Raw genomic sequence first — 6,659 nt, 5'->3', positions numbered from 1 at the left:
CAAATAACTGGGTTATTTATAGTTGCATAAAGATGTAGTTTAAGCTTTCATTAAAGGAGATGTCCCGAGGCAGCAAGTGGGTCTATACACTTCTGCATGGCCATAATAATGCACTTTGTAATGTACATTGTGCATTAATTATGAGCCATACAGAAGTTATAAAAAGTTTTATACTTACCTGCTCCGTTGCTGGCGTCCTCGTCTCCATGGAGCCGACTAATTTTTGGCCTCCGATGGCCAAATTAGCCGCGCTTGCGCAGTCCGGGTCTTCAGCTTTCTTCTATGGAGCCGCTCGTGCCAGAGAGCGGCTCCGTGTAGCTCTGCCCCGTCACGTGCCGATTCCAGCCAATCAGGAGGCTGGAATCGGCAGTGGACCGCACAGAAGAGCTGCGGTCCACGAAGGTAGAAGATCCCGGCGGCCATCTTCAGCGGTAAGTATTGAAGTCACCGGACCGCCGGGATTCAGGTAAGCGCTGTGCGGGTGGTTTTTTTAACCCCTGCATCGGGGTTGTCTCGCGCCGAACGGGGGGGGGGTTTAAAAAAAAAAAAACCCGTTTCGGCGCGGGACATCTCCTTTAACATAGACCAGCGGGAATTGTCTCCCTAATAGATCTTACAAGAAGAAACAAGGAATGAAGACAGTGACAGGGTGATTAAAAAAAGAACAATGACCCAAAATAATTAATCTCTGCTGAAATAGAATCAATAACAGAGAATATGCTGGGACGGGTCTGGGCAGAACTGGAGTACTGATGGACATCTGCCAAGTCACCAACAGCACCCACATTGAACATCGCTAAGGTGCATTCAAATCTTGTCTGTTGTATGTCAACTCGTGTATCAATAAATCTGCTTTGCTTGTGCACCATTCTTTGCACATTGCACAGTTCTGAAGGCAACTCAAGTATCAAAGCCTCAGGCTTTATTCACATGAGCGTATATATGCGGCGTTTTCATGTCCGGCCGATATAGACGACCATCTGAGATTTTGCATTCTAATTAGAGATGAGCAAGCATACTTGCTAAGGGCAATTACTCAAGCAAGCATTGTCCTTAGCGAGTACCTGCCCGCTCGGAAGAAAAGATTCAGGTGCCGGCGGGGGGCAGGGAGCGGCGGGGGAGAGCGGAGGGGGACGGAGCATGCATCTGCTATAGACACTAGCTTATTCTAAGTAGAATTAAAAATGACTGTAAGAACAGCTAGCATGTTATGAAGAATGTTTAAAAGAACAATAACAATTAAAAAGGTCAGACCTCCGAATGGCACGTTCAGGTACGCTTCAATGTAAGTTAACATGTGGCGGTGTCGTGTGGCGCCAAGTGCTTAGGAAGCAGTATGCAGTCCTAAACTCTCACTCACGGCCTAAAGCTTGCAGGTTCAATGGTTCTGGTAGCTGGCTCAAGGTTGACTCAGCCTTCCATCCTTCCGAGGTCGGTAAAATGAGTACCCAGCTTGCTGGGGGGAAATAAATAAATTACCTGAAAGAACTGCTGAAAAAGTTGGCTCTATACAAATAACAAGTCTCTCTCCCCCCAATTAGATTCTTTCATAATTAAATTTACTTTTTTCAATATTTGATTAGTTTGATAATAAAGTGTATGGAAAAGGCTGATTTGTGTACTACAGACATTCCATGCTTCTTCGCTTATTGCTAGTTCTTGGTTTGTCCTTGACACTAAGAGTTTTACTGATCTTGTGAATCAGTTTCCTGCACTCACTGGTTATCTTCCTGGTTGTTCTTGACTGAATGTCTTGTTACCTTGTTACCAACCATCAGGATGATCTCAGTTTTGTCCTGGATTGTTAATGGCATCTTCTGGTACTTGAAAAGACATGTGCTTAATGTTCTCTGTACTACATAATTCAATTAAACAATTTATTAATACTCAATATGACATCATCCCTAATTGGAAACTGGTTGCAAATATTTAAAAAAATGACTGCACCTATCAATTTCTGATTACATTTTATCCACAAATCATGTATCCTTTGACCCCTTTTCCACTGAAGTTTCTTGGGCTAAAGCTAAGATGGCCAGCAGGCACTACCATAATGCCAAAAAAGCTTTCCCCACCCATCTAAGTGTTCTACAAAGTTTTCTACTTATATTTCTTTTCGATAAGAAGATATTCCAGGGATGTCCCTGACTTTTGAATCACCGTTTATGTCAACAAGATACAGAAAAGCTAAATAATACCATGGTCAGCATCTATGACATGTAGTCAACAATCTGGGAGAAGTCTTGTTGATTTATCCATCAACCCCAAAGGTTGAAAGTAGAATTCCCCTGTACCACTCCACAGTGGGCTCCATCCTTCTTTTGTTTAAAACAAACTTACAGATCATAGAAAACGCTATATGATGTTTTCTTTTTACAAATGATCCAGTAAGGCATTATACAGCCATTACTTAGAAGGTGAGGCCTCTTCTTATTATGTGTTAGAAAGGTTCTGCATATGTCCAAATACCTTATTTTTAAGGAAAGTAAACAATGTTCAACTAAGTGGATGCTAAAACCAATTAATCATTCACGTAAATGAATATTAAAAGCGATTAACCCTACTATACACACATGTACCAAATGAAAACACTTAGAACAATTTGTTTTTCTCCACATTCCAAGACATATAACATTTTACATTTTCTGTCTATGAAGCTACACAAGGGATTGTTTTGTGTGAGATGAGTTGTAGATTTCACTGGCGACATTTATGGGTATCCATGACATTTTGATCACTTTATCTCATTTCTTGGGAGACAGGATGGATAAAACATAGCAATTCTTGCTGTGCTTCCTTTTTTGTACAGCGTTCAATGGGCGGGATAAATAATATAAGAACTTTATCCTCTGGGACAGTATAATTGCGTGATGCCAAATTTATTTATTTTTGTCTCAGAGGAAATGGAAAAAAAACAGAAATTCTTCCACAGATTTTTGGGTTTTATTCTTACAGCAATATGGTACATAAATTTTATTCTGTGGGTCAGCACGATTACAGCGCTGCCAAATGTTTATACTTTTTTATGTTTTACTACTTTTGCACAATAAAAACAATTTTTTAAAAGCGGCTTTTGTGTTTCCACATTCCAAGATCCATAGCATTTCTTTCTCTGGAAAGAACTGTACCATGGTTTGTGGGACAAGTTCTGATTCTCATTGGTACCATTTTGGAGTACATAAGACTTTTCAATCGCTCTTTATTCTGTTTTTGTCAGCCAGATGAACAATTCTGGCATAGTTTTTTAACAGCATTCCATATGTGGAATAAATAATTGCCAGTATTATAGTTCTCAATGTTATGGATATGACTATACCAATTATGTGTAGTTTGAAAATATTTGCCCATAAATATGCATTTAAAAGGGAAAAGATGGATATTTTTGGAAACTTGAAACTTGAGATTTTTTTTTTCATAATACTTTATTAAATTTTTATTTACAACATTTTTTTAGTTCCACGAGAAGACTTGGACTGGTTGATTGTATAATACACTACACTACTCATGTAGCACAGTGTATTATGACTGTCACCAGTATGCAGATCCTAATAGGCTTCTGTACAGGGCAGACTTGGAGGCCAGTGTTAGGCCTTCAGCTGCCATGGCAGCATATTAGCAATTACAACATGAGGGTACTGATAGGGTAATACAGGGAGCTTCACCCTCTGAAACTAGCCTTTCCTTCCCTCATCCCCTCTGATCTGCTATATATACAATTCATTGAGAACGAAGACTCATCCCCCTCCTCTACCCATTCTCTAACCACCTTGTGTCTCCTGTCAATTATTTGACAGCAGGCAGCGGATAGCAAGCTAGGAGAAAGGGAAACCCCTAGTGGACAACACTTAGGAGTGATTTTTCAGCACAAATAGGTCATTTTAGTTAAATAAAATAAATAGCAGTTTTGCAACTTATTACACAGACTATAAGCACAAGTTGTTTGAAAAGTTAGCAACTATTTAAGGATACAGCCTACTTTGGAACTTAAAAGGGTTGTACCATGATTGCAAATTTTCCCTTATCAAGAAAATAGGGGATAACTTGCAGATCGGTTGGAGTCGCACTTGATCCTAAAAACAGGGCACCATTGTATCCTGAAGTGTGGTTAATGGGATGGCCAAAGATATCTGGGCACTTAAGCTGGGCTATTTCTAGTGGTTTATTTGAAGTGAATGAAGTGTTAGTGTGAATGTGCTTTTTAATGGTACCATTTTAGGGCACATATAATGTATCACTTTACTAATTTATTGGGAGGCCAGTGGAAAAGCACATCAATTCTGCCATTGTTTTTTGGTTTAGTTTTTACAGAGTTCATTATGTGTTATAAATGACATGATAACTTTATTCTATGGATTGTTATTACCAACACTTCATTTTTGAAAATAATTTAGTTTAGGCATCCCTACATTTAAAGACCTATACCTTTTTTACTTTTTCCATCCAAGGTTAAAGTCAAAAAGCTGTGCAAGGGCTTGTTTCTCATTGGCATCATTTAGTGGAAAATACCACTTTTTAATCACTGTTTATTCTGTGTTTTGTTACACAGACTTAGCAGAAAACAGCGTTTTTGCCTTTCTGAAAAAACTTTTAAATGTTCACCATTCAGGGTAAATAATGCATTAATTTTATTAGTTGTGTCATTATCTTGTAATGTATTATTACTGTTTTTGTGCATTGCTAGCCATGGCTGGCTTGAAAGCCACTGTTAAGCACTAGAGATGAGCGAGTATACTCGCTAAGGCACATTACTCGAGCGAGTAGTGCCTTAGCCGAGTATTTCCCCGCTCGTCTCTAAAGATTCGGGGGTGACAGATGAGTTGTGGCGGGGAGCAGAGGGGAGCGGGGGGGGGGGAGAGAGGGAGAGAGAGTTTTCCCCTCCGTTCCTCCCTGCTCTTCCTCGCCGCTCCCCGCCCCCACCGGCCCCCAAATCTTTAGAGACGAGCGGGGAGATACTCGGCTAAGGAACTACTCGCTCGAGTAATGTGCCTTAGCGAGTATACTCGCTCATCTCTATTAAGCACCTGAATGACATAACCCATTGGCCATCCCCAATGGCATCACAGATGTCTCATGTGCTGACAAAGGGAGCACCCTTCCTCCGTTAACCACTTAGATACTGGAGTCACTATTGACCAAGGCATCTAGGGGGTATACGAATGGCAGAGTTATCTCTGGTCCCAGCCACTATTGCAGGGTACAAGCTGTTTAATACAGCTGGCACCTGCAAATGATACAGCAGGCACAGTTCTTGAGCTCCAAAGAAAACATATAGAACCAGCTCAAGCACACCGGACCCAATCTAGGAAATATGTAACATGGTGTAAAGGAGGAGAAACCGCGTCAGCCACGGTTGGATCCACTTTCTGCTTCAAAACACAAGATTATCTCCAGAACTTACATAGCATATATTGGCATTTGTGACTATATGTTTCAATGCAATTTGACTTTCTAATTATGTTATTTGCATCCACTATGTATGATTAATTGATTATTTAAAATATGGGTGAATTGTTGTTCATCCTAACAGTCAAACTTCAAGAGATCAATGCAAAATATGCATTTTTAGCAACAAATCATTTTTAGTTATGACAATGCAATATTTTAATGTATGAAGCTAACACTATATTTAGTGCCAATAACTATTTTACATAATGTATTACAAATTATTTATATAGCAGATTTGTTCTAGAAGTATTTTGGTGTGTGCTTAGTACTCTTTATGCTAGATTTAAATTCCTTTATTTCACATTGTCTTATTAACTATCTAATAGCGCCACCTATATGTCCCAACAAGTATTAAACCATTGAAAGAACAAGTAGGTCAATATACTGTAGGCAATAGATATAAAATATAATGAGTATCTACACCTGTTACTTTTCAATCCCTCTATGACCTCAGCCTCTAGATCTTAATGTAAGCAATCTTGAACATTAATGTGCATGTTTAAACTACACATATTAGGAGCCACCTAGATATTTTGTAGAAAATAAGCATTAAATTTAATCAGGTTATTACAGTAATAGATTCTTTCTTTGCTCAAATGAATCCATTTATCCAGCTGTGTTTTACTATTTTAGATATATAATTAACTAACAGGGAAAAGTAGCCTAAAAAACAGCAGAACTGAAAACATACTGGCAAGTACACTAGAGATGAGCGAACGTGTTCGGTCCCGCCCCTTTTCGCCCGAACACCGAACTTTGCGAGGACTTCCGTGCTCGGGCGAAAAAAGTTCGGGGGTCGCCGTGGCAGCGCGGGGGGGGGGGTGCGGCGGGGAGTGGGGGGGAGAGGGAGAGAGGGCTCCCCCCTGTTCCCCGCTGCTGCCGCCGCGCCTCTCCCCGCCCCCCGGCGCCCCCCGAATCTTTACGTGCGAACACTGAAGTCCTCGGAAAAGCCGGTGTCCGGGTGCGTAAGTCCTCGTTAAGAACACGTTCGCTCATCTCTAAAGTACACCATTGGTCACAATTACACATTATCCTTAATTTCAATCGAAATAATCTTTCACGTTTTAAGCCAAAAATGTTGGTTTTTTAATTGTAGAATTTGAATTTATGTCTTGTGTAAAAGATTTGGTGCATAACGTATATCTCCTTAAGTCATTTCTAACCATTTTGTGTTCTAGCTGCCACAGCATTTTTACATTTTTGTAAATGTCGCT

Source organism: Eleutherodactylus coqui, chromosome 2, assembly GCF_035609145.1.
Source record: "Eleutherodactylus coqui strain aEleCoq1 chromosome 2, aEleCoq1.hap1, whole genome shotgun sequence".
In the NCBI taxonomy this organism is placed as follows: Eukaryota; Metazoa; Chordata; class Amphibia; order Anura; family Eleutherodactylidae; genus Eleutherodactylus; species Eleutherodactylus coqui.
Note: the sequence above shows the minus strand (reverse complement) of the source record.